The 16244-nt window shown below is 45.0% G+C and overlaps 1 protein-coding gene across 12 annotated transcripts in view; it reads right to left on the reverse strand.

Annotated features, from left to right (window-relative positions):
- The window catches only part of MARK2 (microtubule affinity regulating kinase 2), a 57334-nt gene that overhangs the window by 39612 nt on the left and 1478 nt on the right, over nucleotides 1-16244 (reverse strand). The gene's annotated exons all lie outside the window — the stretch shown is intronic.

A 16244-nucleotide genomic window follows, 5' to 3' on the forward strand; every position in this document is an offset into this window, starting at 1 on the left:
CCTAAGGAGGCCCACAGGCTGTGCTTCTCCAGGTAATTTATGTGGACCTTGGTTTCACCCCCGGAACAAAAAGATGGGTTCTACAGTAATTCAGAAATAGCACATAACCGTGATCTTGGAGAAGCGAAATCAGGTTTGAACACAAGTACAATTCTTCTAGCTGGACTCCCTCTTTCTCTGCAAGGGAAACAAGAGGGGCACAGGTGGGTAAATGAGGCTTGAATTAAGGGCAGCAGTTCACCACTTTACTCTAACTCCATGCTGGCATCTTAAAATAGCCTTACAATTTCAGAACTTTGCTAATAAAACTCAAAACGCCTAACAGGATAAAAGAAAAGGCACTATTGCCCAGGTGAGACCAGCAAGTAAATCAAACCATAAACTCCTAAACTCAGGTTAATTAAGATCCCATAGAGGGGCACAGAACAATGACTCTAAGACACAACCGCAGAGGTCTGGGAGAACCATAAGCAGAGCTATGGGGACTAATTTCAGGAGAGAGCAGGGAGCCAAAAGAAAGACCGAACAAAAGAAAACAGGAAGTAGCGGCACATAAAACAAGCAACGGGATAAAGAGGCGCAGCAGGACGGCCAGAGCTCAGCTCCCAGGACTGAACTGGCAAGTGCCAAATGCACACAGCGGCCTGGCACTACCAGCTACAGTGCTCCGCGCCCTTGGCAGTCAAGGCTAAAAGCAAGTGGCTCTGGGTCTTGGTGTAAGTGGCACATAGAGCGTTGTAAAGGGAGAACATTATTTTTGTGATAAAATGTACACAGTTAAGATCCACACACAAAAGCTTTTTTTTTCTTTTTGGGGGGGAATGGGGGTATAGGGGAGTGCCTACAAAAAGAGTTCTAGAATCCCAGCAATTCGTGGGTGCTACAGAGCAAGACAGTCAAATCTAGGAATCTAAGCTGTCCCATGCTATGAGGTATTTACTTGTTGGTTACCAATTTTAGGTCTCAGGACTCTAGCTTTTCTGAAACAGTCCCTGAAATTCCAGAAGATGAGAAGACATAGAGAGGACAATCAGAAGCCAGGATTAAATAATAAAGTTTAAAAAGAAGTTTCCCATGGCTCTTACATGGAGCAGTCAAGACCAGGGAGGTAAGCCCAGAGAGCTGCATCTCACCCTGGGGCCACAAAGGGAGAAGCAATCTGGGGCAGAGGAGGTCATGCACCAATTTGAAGGCACCCTGGGAGGCAGGTTTTACCCCACATTGACTAGGAGTGAACCCTAAGGGATCTCTCTACCTCCTACTGCGCGGACACAACTGAAGCAGAACCACAGTCGAGAAAGTTCTGTTGGTTTTTTTTTAAAGATTTTATTTATTTGACAGAGAGATAGCAAGAGCAGGAACACAAGCAGGGGGAGTGGGAGAGGGAGAAGCAGGCTTCCTGCTGAGCAGGGAGCTTGACTCAGGGCTCCACGGCAGGACCCTGGGATCATGACCTGAGCTGAAGGCAGACGCTTAACGACCGAGCCACCCAGGCGCCCAAGAAAGTTCTGTTCTGACACCAACACACACCGGACCACTCGGGTTTGTAACCTTGAACAAGTTACTCAACATTTCTGGACCTCTTGTTTCCTCATCCGTAAAATAGTAAGACCTACCAACTCACACAGATTAAATGGGTTAATCAACGTAAGACAGCTAAACAAGTGTCTGGCACAAACTAAGTGTTCAATACATATTGGCTATTATGATGTCTACAGCTAAAGCCAGTAGCCTCAGCGCGAACTATGCCCTGTGAGTGAGAATGGGCAGGGGTGGTTGACCCTTCAGGTACTCAGTCCGTTCCCTTTTAGAGTTCCCCAGCCACTTGGAAAAATAATGTACTAGAGGGCCATCCAGGAGGCACCGTTACTGAGTCATCGCGTTAGCTAATAGAATGAACAAATCTCCTTTGAAAGCAAAAGTCTATCTTCCATACAGACCAGCGGCCGAAGAGAGAGAGAAAAGCACATCAAGTTCAATTCTGGAATTGAAATGAAAGCCACATGTGAATCTGAAAAGAAATAAGCTTTGTGTAAAAAGCAGAGGATTATGGGACTGCTGAGTGATGGGAAATGGAGCTATAATCCTGCAAGTCTATATGTAGACTCAAATTGATATAAGTTAAGCACTTGATTAAACACTGTTTTTTAATGACCCGATGAGAAGTGATTCTGAGCAAATGAGACGAATTTAAAAAGATTTGCTTCAAGCTGGTGCAAGTGACTATTAGAGGAGGCCCCAAGGTCTACCACTAGCTGCCCCAAGGGAAGTCTTCCAAAGTCAGAGAGGCCATGGAAACTGGAGGATAAGTACAAGCAAAAGAACAAGGCCCAGAATGCTAAGATACTATGTTACTGCTATTTTACCTGTCCCTTAAAGACTCATCAAGCACAGATAAAGTTTACACCCTGTCACACACCAAATCTGCTTACCTCTTACAGGAGAAAATAAAGTGTATCTCCATTAAGTGTGGGATTTGGCAGGCATGTTTCATTAAGAAACAGGGCCAACAGAGTTAAGCACAGAAGAAACAGGAACAAAGTGTGTGGGCTCTGCAGCCACCCAGGGAACAGACTATTGGGGTGTTCTGGCCGTAGTGAGCGACTGGAGCCTACCAGCCTTCAACTATTACAGACACCAAGGTTCTTCAAGGATAGAAGCTAAGCAAGCTTGGCAGTTTTCAAATTTGGAATTGACCAATAGCCAATGCGTAAGCTTAAAAAAAAAATCTGTGAAAATGAAATCCAAGTAAGCCAAATGATCTTTTTAATGGGAAAAGGAAAAAAAAGGCCAATGCTCCGTATTAGGAGGAGGAAAAGAGCCAACTTGTCAAAGTCCCTTGGGTCACTGAGAACCAGCTTCCTCAGCTAGAATGACTGCAAACCCAGGCAGCAAGTACCTTCCTGCAGCCCAGCCAGCACTCAGGGAATTGCACAACAAAGGCTCAGTATGAGGTCATATCAAGTAACCAACCGACTGAGGACAGGGATGATCAACCCCATGCTTGTCTATAAAAGATAGTCTCACACTTCTGTCTAGAAACCCTTTACACTCTCTTTACACTCTGAATTACTAAGGACCTCAAATAGCTTTTGTTTATGTGGGTTGTAACGACTATTACAATTAAAACTGAGAAGATACTAAACTATTAATTCATTTAAAATATTGCTAAGCCCATTACAACTACACGTCTTAATAATTACACTAACATCAACTAAATACTTACCATCAGAGTAAAACCCTCGTGAACATTTTTTTAAAAAATTTATGTATTTATTTGAGACCACACACGCACACGGAGGGGGGGGTGCGGAGGGAGGAGAGAATCTCAAGGAGACTCCCTGCTGAGTACGTGGGGCTCAATCTCATGAGATCACGAACCCGAGCCAAAACCAAGACTGAACTGACTGAGCCACCCAGGCAACTCCTGAGTTAACCTTTAAAATGGAATTAAAGCTACAACACGGATGAACCTTAAAAACATCATGCTAAGTGTAAGGAGTCAGACACAAAAAGACAAATACTGTATGATTCCACTTACATGAGGTCCCTAGAGTAGTCAAATTCATAGAAGGTAAAACAGAGGTTGCAAGAAGCTGGGGGAGGGGGAGATGAGAGTTCTTTTTTAATTGATATAGAATTTGTTTGAGATGACAAAAAATTTCTAGAAATAGTAGACGGTTATATAACATTGTGGATGTACTTAATGCCACTCAACTTAAAAATGATTAAAATGGTAAATTGTATGTGTATTTTACCACAATGAAAAAACGGAATTAGAGCATAAGGCCATGGGAAAATTTCAGGTTACCATATCTGGGGAACTTTCTATAAACTAACCAGTATTCTTCAAAATTGTCAATGTCATAAAAGACTTGGCAAGACTAAGAAATGGTCACAGATCTGAGGAGACTATGGAGATGTGACAATTAAATGCAATGTGGGAGTCTGGAGTGGGTCCTGGAACAGAAAAAGCACATCAGTGGAAAAACTGATGAAATCTGAACAAGTTCTGTACTGTGGTTAATAGTATTATACCAAGGTTAATTCTTAGTTTTGATACACGGTCTGTGGTTATATACGATATTAACACAGGGGGAAGCTGAGTGAAGAATGTACAGGAACTCTTCGGGTTAGTTTTGCAACTTTTCTAAATTTAAGATGATCTCAAAAATTTTTTAAAAAATTAACTGTTTAAAAAAACCTCACAAGGCCAATGCTCTGTATTTAAAGGAGAAAATGAGCCAACTTTGGTCACGGTCCTTCAGGTCACTGAGAACCAGCTTCCTCAGCTAGAATGACAGCAAAGGTGGCAGGTGCCTTTTTGAGGCACAGCCAGGACTAAACAGGGGCTGGACATTGCAAAATGGCTTTTTATGAAATTACCAAGAAATCGACCAACCAAAGCCAGGGAGAATTAATCCAAGTTTTGTCTACATCTGTGATTCTTACACTTTTTGGTTTCAGAAATTCTCTGCAACTATTAAAAATAATGGAGTCCTCCCAAAAGCTTTTGTTTATATGGACGGTATCTATTAACATTTACTGTATTAGAAATGAGAAAAGACTTAAATATGTATCCATCCATTTAAAAGAACATAATAAACCCATTACATGTAAACATGAGTTACTTATTATTTTTTAAGATTTATTAATTGATTTGAGAGAGCATGCACATGCAGAGGGGGAGCGGGAGAGACAGAATCTCAAGCAGACTCCACACTGAGCGCGGACCCCCATGTGGGGCTTGATCTCATGACCCCGAGATCATGACCTGAGCTGTAACCAAAAGTCAGATTCTTAACTGACTGAGCCACCCAGGTGCCCCATGAGTTACTTATTTTTAATGAAAACAAACAAAAAACCCCAAAAAACTGTATTTGCCAAACCACAATTTCACAAGTACCAAAGGAAGTCCACCCCATGAACTAATCTCATAATCCAATCAAAACACAAAATACCAAAAACTCAAAAAACCCCACACTAAAAAACTAAAGAAAAAAATGAGGAAAACTTGAAAGAATAAAGAGAAAGGGAAAACGGGAAAAATAAAAAAATTTAAGGAAAAAGAGGGAGGGTGAATAAACAAACAAGCCACCGATAAAACAACAATGAAAAACCTCAAGGGGCCAGTGCTGTATGTATTAGAAGGAAATAAGTTAGCTTGGGTCAAAGTCTCTGAGGCCCAGACAGGACTATATAGCAGCTGGAATTGTAAACAAGGGCTCCTTATGAAGTCATCACAAGTAACCAACCCAAGACAGACGATCAACTCAAGTTTTGTCTACAAACAAAGGTTCTTCTCATTTTTTGGTCTCCAGAACTCTCTACACTCTTAAATAAATTACCGAGGACTGCAGAAAGCTTTTGCTTATGGGGGTTATAGCTATCGCGACAGCTACCTTATTAGAAACTGAAACGGTAATTTAAAAAATATTTTTATTAATTCATTCAAAATAATAAGCCCACTACATGTTTATATGGAAAACCTAGATCTTTGTGTGAAAAAACTATTTTCTAAAACAAAATTAAATTCATGGCAAGAATTGCATTGTTTTACATTGTTGTACATCTCTTTAGTGTCTGGCTTCATGGACGAAAGCTGACTTCTGCTTCTGCATTCGATATGCTTCAATCTGTTGTTCTGGTTGTAAGATATAAAGAAAATCTCATTTCATACAGACCTGTAGTTGGAAAATGGAGTTTAATAGCCTTTCAGATACTGAGAATTTTTCTTCTTCACCACCAGACCAAAACTCCAAAGTAGTAGTTTTTAAAAGTTAGTTGCAATGTGCAATCTGAGATTTTATCAATGAATTTTTTTTGTGTACTTTAATGTTAAAATCCATTGGTCATCTTGCGCTTTTTGAGTGGCTCTTTTACCTACTAACAATCTGGGAAATGTTCCTTCGTTGAATTATACAGTATTTCCAAATACTGACATTTCATACAATATCAAAAAATCACATTCCATTAATTTTACAACTGGTCTCATCAAAAAAGTCTTTGACAAATATAAGTTTTCGAAAATTCTCATTTTCACCTGAAAGCTTGAATTTTATCACTGGCAATGGTGACAGACTCAATTTGTTCCATTTCGAGGAAATGTCCACTAAACACTCAAGTATGAATAACTACAGTTTATCCATCAGTTGTTCTTTCAAGTAAAAACGATGATCCATGCAGCTGGTTCAGCTCCCACACACTAGTGCATTTTCTCAAGACAGTCATTGTACTATGGTACCCAGCAGCAAGGCTCCATGGATCCTTGGCATTTCATCACTCAAAATATTAAAGAGACTTTTATTAGAGGGTTGAGATTTAATAAAAATTAATAATTTTTAGTGCTTCATCCAAGACATTCTTAAGTGAAAATGGCTTCTTCTTCTTTTTTTTCACTGCACACGCAGAGCGGGAAAGAAGTCCATGACTACCACCACTGGTACGAGTCTGGTGCCACTCACTGCCTTGATTCATGTTATGATGCCGGCAATATTCTCTGCCATTGCTTCTGCACCAGTCGTGCAAATGCATGAACCATGAGAGTCAAAGGAGTTATTCAACCCCTTGCATACTTATCACTACTTGTGTTCACTGCTGAGCATTCACATAAAAGAAAATTCTCTGAGGCGTAGCTGGTGCAGACACAGGTTGAGCCATGTCTGTAAATCTGCTCATTTGTAAGGCAAAAGCACGATTCTGCAAACAAGACAGGAACTCAGTCTTTGTATTTGTAGCTAGACCTTTAATTCGACGAGTCATGGTAACACATGAAGTGCCCCTGCCCTGGATTTTACTGACTTTTCATCCAGTGGGCATTCAGCAATGTCTGCTGCTCAAGACTTTATTAGTCTCTCGGCTATTGGGTGGGCTTTTCCAGCCAAAGCAATGTCAAAACTTATCTGGTAAGATTCAGTGACTTTTTCATTTCTAGGTTGGAAAGCTGGAGCAAATTCTGGCTCTTATTTAAGGAGCTCATGGTGTGTACACTTAAAATACTCAATTCCTTTTTCTTTAAGCTCTGAATGATTGGTCTTGACAGGATGTTGCAACTTAACTGGCACTATAATACTACACAGACGTGTTCTGTTGCATAAGATACGATAAAACAGCTTTCCTTATAATATTGACTCTTTCAGTAACTTTTCATTTCTTATTAACAGTTTTGCCTAGATTCTTCAGATTCCTCCCATTCACTTGTTGATGTGTCCGTTTCAGTAAACAGAGATTGCCAAGTCTTCTAATCTCCCTTTTTAAAGCCAACAATCCATCCTTAAATATAAGAGAAATATGATAAATTTTCCTGTTTTAGAATAAAGTGCTAAAATAAGTTGTAAGTGAAATTTTTAAAATTAGAAGCTTTCCCCAAAGCTTTTACAAGTAAGTTTTACAAGCTGTACTTACTTCTTGTTGTGTTTCCTCGAAGGTGCCAGAAAAATGCTGGGATTTCAAAATAATGATTTATAGGACAACAATGAGGTTTACAGGGATTACAGCAGGCACAACTGAAGACAGCTAGTAAGAGTACAGTAGAAGTACTGAGAACAAACCGAGTCCATCATTGCAAACTTCCATATTTATACCTTAAAGGACTACCTTAAACATTCCAGAAAACACAAGAATACAGAAGCACACATTTCATTAGTCAAGAGTGATGATGTCAGCACACATCATTCAGCCTCTGGAAAACTCCACTGTACATCGAGAGAACGAGAGTGAAAAAAGGCAAATAATGCATTAATGTTGTGATGAAACTCATTTTGATTTCATGTACCGTCGAACGGGTCTTAGGGAGCCCCAGGGTCCTCAAACCACACTTCGGGAGCTACATTCAGTATCGCATTACCAGAATTAACAAGCGCCTCCTCAGATCTCTCTCAAGACAGGGTCCAGCGTTGGAGCATTCCGGACAGGCCACAGGAAAACAGCCCAGAACTAGCTTAGACCCTGTCACCAGGGAAACTGGGATGCCGACCCTAGTAAGTTGTCAGATTGCCAAGCCTGGCTTTACTAAGGAAGGTGGCTCCAGAGACATAAAAAAAGAAAATGTTTTCTAAAGCAGCAAATCCTTAACTTTTTTTTTTTAAGATTTTATTTATTTATTTGAGAGAGAGAGAATGAGAGAGCACATGAGAGGGGGGAGGGTCAGAGGGAGAAGCAGGCTCCCCGCTGAGCAGGGAGCCCATGTGGGACTCGATCCTGGAACTCCAGGATCATGACCTGAGCTGAAGGCAGTCGCTTAACCAACTGAGCCACCCAGGCGCCCAGCAAATCCTTAACTTTATAGAAATCAGAGGAATAGGAGAAAGGACTGGGTGGTTCTGGGATTCTATACATGAAGGAGATCTCAGACTATCAGAATTCCTCTCCTGAGCCCTGCCACAAAAGAGGCATAAAACAGGTCAGGCAGAGTGGGATATGGAGATGAAAGCCCGAGATGGACAGTGATAATGAAGGAACAGAGTTCAAAGAAATCAAACAGAAAAAAAGGAAGTGACAGAAGTCAGCAGAGGGGTCAAAAGGAAGAGGAAAATACGGTGAAAGAAATATTCCCTGACGAGCTCTGAGGCGACACTGTTACCTTTCTCCTTGGCAGCAGTTGCAATGTGAAAAAAACGAAGCAACTTACTTGCTGTTCTGACCAGGCATTCAGGCTCTAGAAGCCCCAAGAGATGAAGATAAACAAGGAACCAACTGAGACCAAAATCTCAGCCCAAGATTCAAAGTCCGCAAACTCCTAGGAGCAGCTGAGAAATGGCTGCGACCCTTCCAGGCCTCACAAAGGGGGCGGGGGGGGGGGGGCCGCTTTCTTCTCACTTCAGGGAAGCCAACAGAGATAACGAGGACCTGCCCCTGAAGGCCCCTTTGCTAGTGAAAAAGGAACCTAAAATCATTAGCTGCTAAGTTCCCATGTGGTCTTTAAGAGAAACAGGGAACTTTCTCCTGTTGCCAAAGGGTAAATACTGCACTTGAAGAAAGGAACGTGAAAGAAATCCCATGGGCTTGCTCAGCGGGCCTCTTGTAATACCCGGATCCCAACACTCAGAAAAACCCATGCTCTGGTGACTTTGGACTTGGCCTTCCAGGCACCAATGAGGCTGCACATACACCACCACCACCACCACTCACAATACAGAAATATGGGTGAGCAGAAGGCAATGTTTTGGGGTGTTTCTTTTTTTAATCATATTGATATCCTGTAAATAAATGCATCCCCATTTTTTAAAGTAATCTCAATAGTACCTAAACCTCTCCAACAGCATTCTATTCAGATAGCTGGTTGGCTCAAAAACAAAAACAAACAAAAAACACACACAAAAAACCCAAAAAAACAGTGAACTAAAACAATTTTTTAAAAAAAGATTTTATTCATTTCTTTGAGAGAGTGAGAGAGCACATGCAGGGGGAGAGGCAGAGGGAGAGGGAAAAGCAAGCAGGCTCCCCACTGAGCGAGGAGCCTGATGCGGGGGGTGGGGGGGGAACAGACGACACCCCAGGACCCTGGGATCATGACCTGAACCGAAGGCAGATGCTTAACCAACTGAGCCACCCAGGCGCCCAAAATAAACAATTTTTTTAAAAAAATTGCTGGAAAGAGCACCTGAGGGACCCTAATGACTAAAAGAAACCAAGATTCTTTCAATCAGTTCAGAGAAATTCCAACATATCTTGACCTGGAGTTGTGTGGTGCTCAGAGAAAACCCACTGAGTCGCTCAACTAGAATGGTGACAACAATGATTATTATGTCCTGCCAGGCATTATTCTAAGTGCTTTATATTCATTACCCCTTTTAATGCTCACAATAACTATACCTACAAGATAGGTACTATCATTACTCCTTTTTTACAGATGAGCAAACAGGCCTGGAGCAATTAAGTAAGCCCAAGGTCATAGTAGGGACTGACCAAGATTCCAGTACAGGGAATCGAAATGTAGAGCCTGCTGTAACCACAACACACCTCTTATTGGATGTCCCCAAGTGCTGGGATCTCTTTTCAACTCTGCCATAGGCTCAACTCAATTAGAATGCTATTGCTAGACCAAGCAGGCCTAAGGGGCCCCACTTCCTGTGACTAGAGAACCAGTAATTCAAACTCTTGTGGGCAAAAACAAAGCAACAAGCCACAAGTGCATCCAACACCACATGCAAAGACACTCAGATGATGGCCATCTGTGGTGGGGAGGTGGGGAAGTGATGGCGGGTAGGGGAAGGCCAGCAGACCCTCGGGTCTAAAGAAGGTGCAGGAAAAGGGGGCCACCCTCCATACAGGGTATCCGTAACCAAAACAAAACCCTCAGTGAAATGGTGCTCGGAGAAGCAATGAGTAGATCACTGTAGTAGCGACAGGAGCAGCCTGTCGCCAAGGGGGCAGGGGCAAGGGCTGGAACTATGTTTGCAGGTGGTTTCACTCATTAATCACCAAACTTTCGGACGTGGGAGTTTTCCGTTTAGTGGGGGACTGGGAAAACAATCCTCTGTATTAGTAGCGCTAATGGTCATAGGAGCCTCAGAATCCTATGTCCTTTCCCGGAGAAAGATTTCCTGCCACTGTTCAGGAAGTGCCAGCACATGGTGACTGATGACTCCCACCTTTCGTACAGGTACGGATCAGGAACAAACTCACACTGTTCGCCGTGGCTGAAGTACCTGCTGAGCTGCCAAAGACCAAAAACTATCCTCTCCTTTTTTCTTCCCCAGCAGGCCTGGACAGACAGTCCCACTGCATCAACCCAAAAGGTGTGGGGTCTTACTGGATTTAGCTGCCAGATCACAACAGCCAGGAGTCTGTTCCCCATCCACAAACCACAGACCCAGTCCCTTCTCCCTGGCCAGGCTGGAGGGCCTTCTGCCAAGCTGTGACCTGCGAAGGGGGCTCAAGAACAAGAGCTGTATCTTACAGAGTCCGGTGAAAAGTGTGTAAGACAAAGTTGCCCTGAATAGCCCTAGGTGTAGAGAGAGCCCGCTCATGTAGAGAGGCCTGGCTCAGAGACCATTCAGTATTGGGAGGGGCTGGGGGAGTTTACAGACCTCATCTAAACTCATACCTCAATGAGCAGAGCCCCAGAGGAGGCAGACCTTGGTATGGCCAACTTCCCAAAGAGCACACAGGAAAATAGGCCGAGGCTGCTCAAAACCAGCTTGACTGGTTCTACCGAGAAGCCTCTGGTCTGCTCCGCCTTCCTTATGTTAAAAGGAAAAAGGTGGCTTGGAGACAATCATTGAACACACCCCTCCTTTTCTCCTCTCTCCCTGTCCCCCTCCTTCCCCCCTCCTATCTGCTGTCCCTCAGGACTCACCTAGCCATCAATATCAGTGTCCATCCTGCCCTCGCCTAACAAACCTGTGCTTACCCCACTTCATAAGCCTAACATTAACCATCTGATGAGCAAAAGGAAATGCATTTGTTTTTGCCCCTTCTGCCCTCATCTTCTAATGAGAAATGTAGGGATAAATGGAAGTAGGGTGAAAGAGTGCCTAGGGACCAAGAAACTTAAAACCCTCTAGCAAAAGCAGACAGACAGGTGAAGGGATCTGGCCTATTTCTACTTCCTAAAGGATGAGCAGGCCTAGTGGGCAAGAGAAGGAACTGGGATCCCTCCTTCACTGAAGGATCACTGGAAACCAAGAGGTCAGGTTCTCTCGTGGTGTTGTTTCAGAATCAGATGCACCATGGCAGCCCAAAGGACAGCAAAGGCACTCAGCGGCCAACACCAAAAGGGCTGTGGTGGGGTGGTGACATTCTGCTCCGAGAGCTAGAGCTTTCAGAGTTAACGTCGGGAGAGATGGCCTCTTCCCATGCCAGAAGTGGAAATGGGTGGTTTCCTCCCCCACAAAGTTTGTAAAGGCTTACTCTTCCCTCTGCTGAGACAGAAGGGGAAAATGCACAGATAACACTGCAGTGACTCACTCGTGTTTGATGAAGGCTGCGAGGAAGCCTGGAGAATCCAAACTAGAAGTGCAAGAAGGTACAAATGCTGGCACCTCCCATCAAAAGAAGGAAACTCAGCCACCTATCTGGTTTGTCACTCTGCTGAACTTCCGCTGGAGGAGGAAGGCCTAGGCTTAAACTCCACCCACCCTTTCCCCATCCCTCTCAGTTTTTGCTTTGCTAGGCAAGCGGCAAAACTGGCAGCACCACCGGCTCCGAGAGAATCGAACCGTTTCTCCATCTCCTCTCACCGCAGCGGCCTCTAGGAGCCCCAGTCTACAGCTTAACCAGGCAGCAGGGGCTGGGGGGGGTACCTGGTGACTGCAGGAAAGCCTCATCAGGCAGTCTTGGGGAAGGAAGGACAACCACCCTCCTCGCCCTTTCCATCTGCTGAGGTTACTTCATCCCGATCCATTAATGGGCTTCAAAGTGCTGCTGGGGGGCGGGGAGGGGGGTGGCGGAGAGTCCATTTAGCAGAGCTATCATGGGGCCAAAGGTGGCGCCCAGCCCCCACCCCGCTTGTCGATAATGGGCCACAAAGTCTGAGGCTTGGCTGCACTCTAAGCATAAAATATTCATTTCAGTTGACATAATACATATGTAGGAAAGTCATGGAAGCTCCTGGGAGAAGAGAAAGGCCAGCCAGGTGGCTAAGTGCACAATGGGAAAGAGTTCACGGAGGCACGGGTTAGTCCTGGTGAAATGCCCACTGAGAATTGGGTTGTTCTGTCCAAAGGGGAAAGTGTCTAGTCGGAGAAGTTTCTGACTTCCAAGAGATCTAACCATGCAAACCTCTCAGGCAAATTCTCAATTTTTTCCTATCTCATAGGCATCAGTTAAGACACCGACAGTGAAAAGAATCTCAGGCCCAATCTTTGGTCACCATCTGAAAGATGCAGTCATTCCCTGGGCAAACTTGATTTTAATCTAAAGCAGTCCAAGTTTCAAGGACTGTCCTGTATCCATCTGTTTAGCTACTTCCCAAAGCCACAGATTAGAGAAATTATTACAAGTACTAGTTAGTTACCTTTACTGGGTTCAAAGACTATGGTATGGTGAGCAACTCTGTGAACTCCTGACTCCTAAAGCCCTTGCTCTAACAAGGCCTCATTCTAATTTCTAGGGCCATGCAGGAAGTGAGAATGTCATCCACCCACACCTCTGACCAGAAGGCAGCACCACTAAGGAGCCCTTGGTCAGAGTCAAAGGGCAGAAGTCGGGAGTCTGTACCCAGAGCACTGTGCCGCATAGCTCCCGGGACATGGAGAGAAATGAGAGCTCTCTACTAGAGTCAACACTAAAACCAAATTATTCAATGCAACATTCAGCCAGAATCAACACTGGCATCCAAGGGATGCGTGTTTGGAGCGGCTCAGTTGCTCTTTACAGGATTCTATAAGTTAGATTTGCTCACTTCAGCCAGACTTCCACACTCTTCTTCCCAGAACCACCCAAAAGAATAAACAATGCCACTCACTCCCCAGAATGACAGCAACCCCCTCCCTTGCCCACTGCAGCTGAAGTGGGGCTGGTAGTGAAAGGCTCCTGCTTTCCATCAGAAGCCCTCCGTCCTGGTTCCTGAGGCCCAAGGGTGAGGCAGGTCTGAAGCCACATAGGCCCTCTACCAGGTGCTACAGGAAGCTCTGGCCAAGCAGCAGAACTCTGGAAGTTGGACCCCTCTCCGCACTTGCCTATTACTGCTGCCCCTGGCTGGAAGACAAACAGTCATCTTGCTGATTGCTTTCACCACAGCCAAGACTCCAGGCCAGCAGAGCCATTTGGAAAAGAAGTGGACAGAAAGCTCAGCTTGCAGACTGAGAATCCCCAAAACTACCAGCCAAGGTCACAACCCTCCTGCAAATGAAAGAGTCTATGGCTGTGAGAAAGCACATCTGCAACCAGGTGTCAACAAAAACCATCTTAGAGACAGGGCTTGACTTTCTTTTATCTCCCACTTTCACTGTGAGGAGCAGAGTCGACAGCAAACAGGCACTCTTCCTGCAACACAAGGTTTATTTTTATGCTTCCACATTTTCCGTTTGTGTATGTGTTATGTGTGTTTAATTCAGATGTGATCAAAGAGCTCCTGGAAACAGCTTCCCATCAGCCACATTTTTTAATAAAGAAAGGGGGAGAGGAATGGCAAAAAAGAAGTCGGAGCTTGAAGACAACTAGGAGAGTTTGCTTACGTATTTCCAGGTGAAACCAGTTTAAATAATTTAAACCTAAATACAGTGATAGAGCATCTTTGGGGGGAAGGAATCAGCCCAACCAAATCCCTTGCTTTTTATTTCATAACATTACAGCTTACTGCAATGACTGAACTTCCGGGACTACTTCGACTAGAATCACAACAGAACCAAGAGCTTTCTTGGTCTTACCTGGTGGCATCATCTACTCTTTAAAGGAGGCCGATGCTTCTGGCATCCCTGGCCTTGTGACCAGAAGGGCTGCGACTTGTCTTTTCCCTTGTTTTGAAAAATACAGGCATCTGCCTGTGGTAGGTGTATCCAAGCTTTTCCAATGGCTGTGCTTTTACTGGGACCAGACTTAGCATCAAGTAAATAGCATGACTGGCTACCTTGAAAACACCAGCAGAAGCGATGAAGTGGCTCAGGGGAACCTAAGTCCATAAAGAGTGCAAACGGGATGAGTAATTCATAATTTGGAACAGGATGACAAAGTATGCAGCCACTGCTCCAGACAAAGTTATCAAAGCGCAGCTTGCATTCCCAAATGGTTCACCCGATTACTGCGCTCATAAAATCAATGGGTGTGCACCGACTTCCTACTACGCGCTCAGCAGTCTGCGAGCCATGGAGGGAAGAGAAATCAATGCACACATCACAAGAAAAAGACCATGGCGAGAATACATTTACATTTAGTAACCAGCACAAAGAAACCACATTGAGGCAGTCTGTTACCCTACTCGGCTGAACACAATGCCCACCCCCCCACCCCGCCCCCCAGCCTCGGGGAAGAGAGTAGGCACTCCACCGCCACGCCCCACATGCCTGAGGATGTCAGTCAGTCACTTGGCCTCCTCCAACCAGCTCATAATCAACAGTCTGGGAAAGTTCTCCCGTTAAGCAGGGTTTACCTGCTAAGACAAAGGCCGTGATGGGAAAAGGAATGGAACAGGCCACCTCAGGAGGGCCTAGGAAAAGCGGTTCCCAGCAAGGAGAGAAACAGCTGGCAAGTGAGGGCAAGACTGGGACATGCAGACCACGCTCCGGTTTCCAAAGACCTCAGGCCCATCCAGAGCCAGCTGCAAAACCCAGTGATGAAACAGACATCCACCGGCCCTCTCTCCCAACTCGTTTCACCCCCAGAAGCAATCAATCCATCAGCAACAAAAGGGTCAACCGGTGCAGAGGAAAACTCGGGCCAGAACTCCTCCTGAGTTCCTGACTGCCCAGGTGACAGAGAGTGAGGGCGGGTGACACAAGAGAAAAACGCAGGAAAACTCAACGAGGGCAGATTTTCCAGGGAAGGATGTGAACATGCAAGAGAATAGAACAACGGTTCTACTGAGCTACGAAGAAAGAGTGGAATGAGAGGAAAACATAAAGGATGTCATAAGGGAGAGGATGCAGAAAGGCGCTGCAGCCCCAGGGGTGAAGAGCTCCTTTTTCAAGTCAAGTTTTTCTGGCCTAGGAAAGTTCTCCACCGACAAGGGTGTGCCAGGCAGGGGACTCTCCCCAGAGCGGTCAGCAGTCAGCCATGGACTCGGGATGCGGTGAAAGAGAGGGGAGGGGTGGAAAGTGGACGCCTCTCAGCTCACAGGTGAGGTGACAGAAAACGCTAAAGCCTGGGTGACAGATGATAGCAGTGATTGCCAGGACAGGGCGGGGGGGGGGGGGCGGGCTGTGTAGCTCAAGAAACTAGTACGCCGAGTGTCTGGACGGGGAGTTACAACACAAGCCAATCGGGGAGGGAACGGACAGGGGCATGTGTGGAGCAAAAAAATACGATGTGAAGAAGGCAAGAAGACACTAATCCGGAGATGAAAGGCAACCCTGGTTAAGAGGCAGAGCAAGGAAGACTGGGTGAGGGTAGAGAAACCGGAAGGCACCAAGCAAGGAGGAAGAAACTATGAAAAGTGACAGAGCCAGGAGTGAAGACACAGGAAGGCATCATGGTTTGTGTTGCAGTGTGAGAAGACAGAAAGGCAAGGATGGCGAGGGAGCGTGATTGGGGGGGGGGGGGAAGGACTCAGCAACAGGTGGTACGGACAGAATGCGGCTGGGAGAATGTTCTCCCTCGGTAGGGAGTCCAGGGAGCAGGCTGGTAAAGCACTCAGTGAGAAAACA

This window comes from Mirounga angustirostris, unplaced genomic scaffold, assembly GCF_029215605.1.
Source record: "Mirounga angustirostris isolate CCGP_5_RB_7025 unplaced genomic scaffold, mMirAng1.0.hap1 SCAF_13, whole genome shotgun sequence".
In the NCBI taxonomy this organism is placed as follows: Eukaryota; Metazoa; Chordata; class Mammalia; order Carnivora; family Phocidae; genus Mirounga; species Mirounga angustirostris.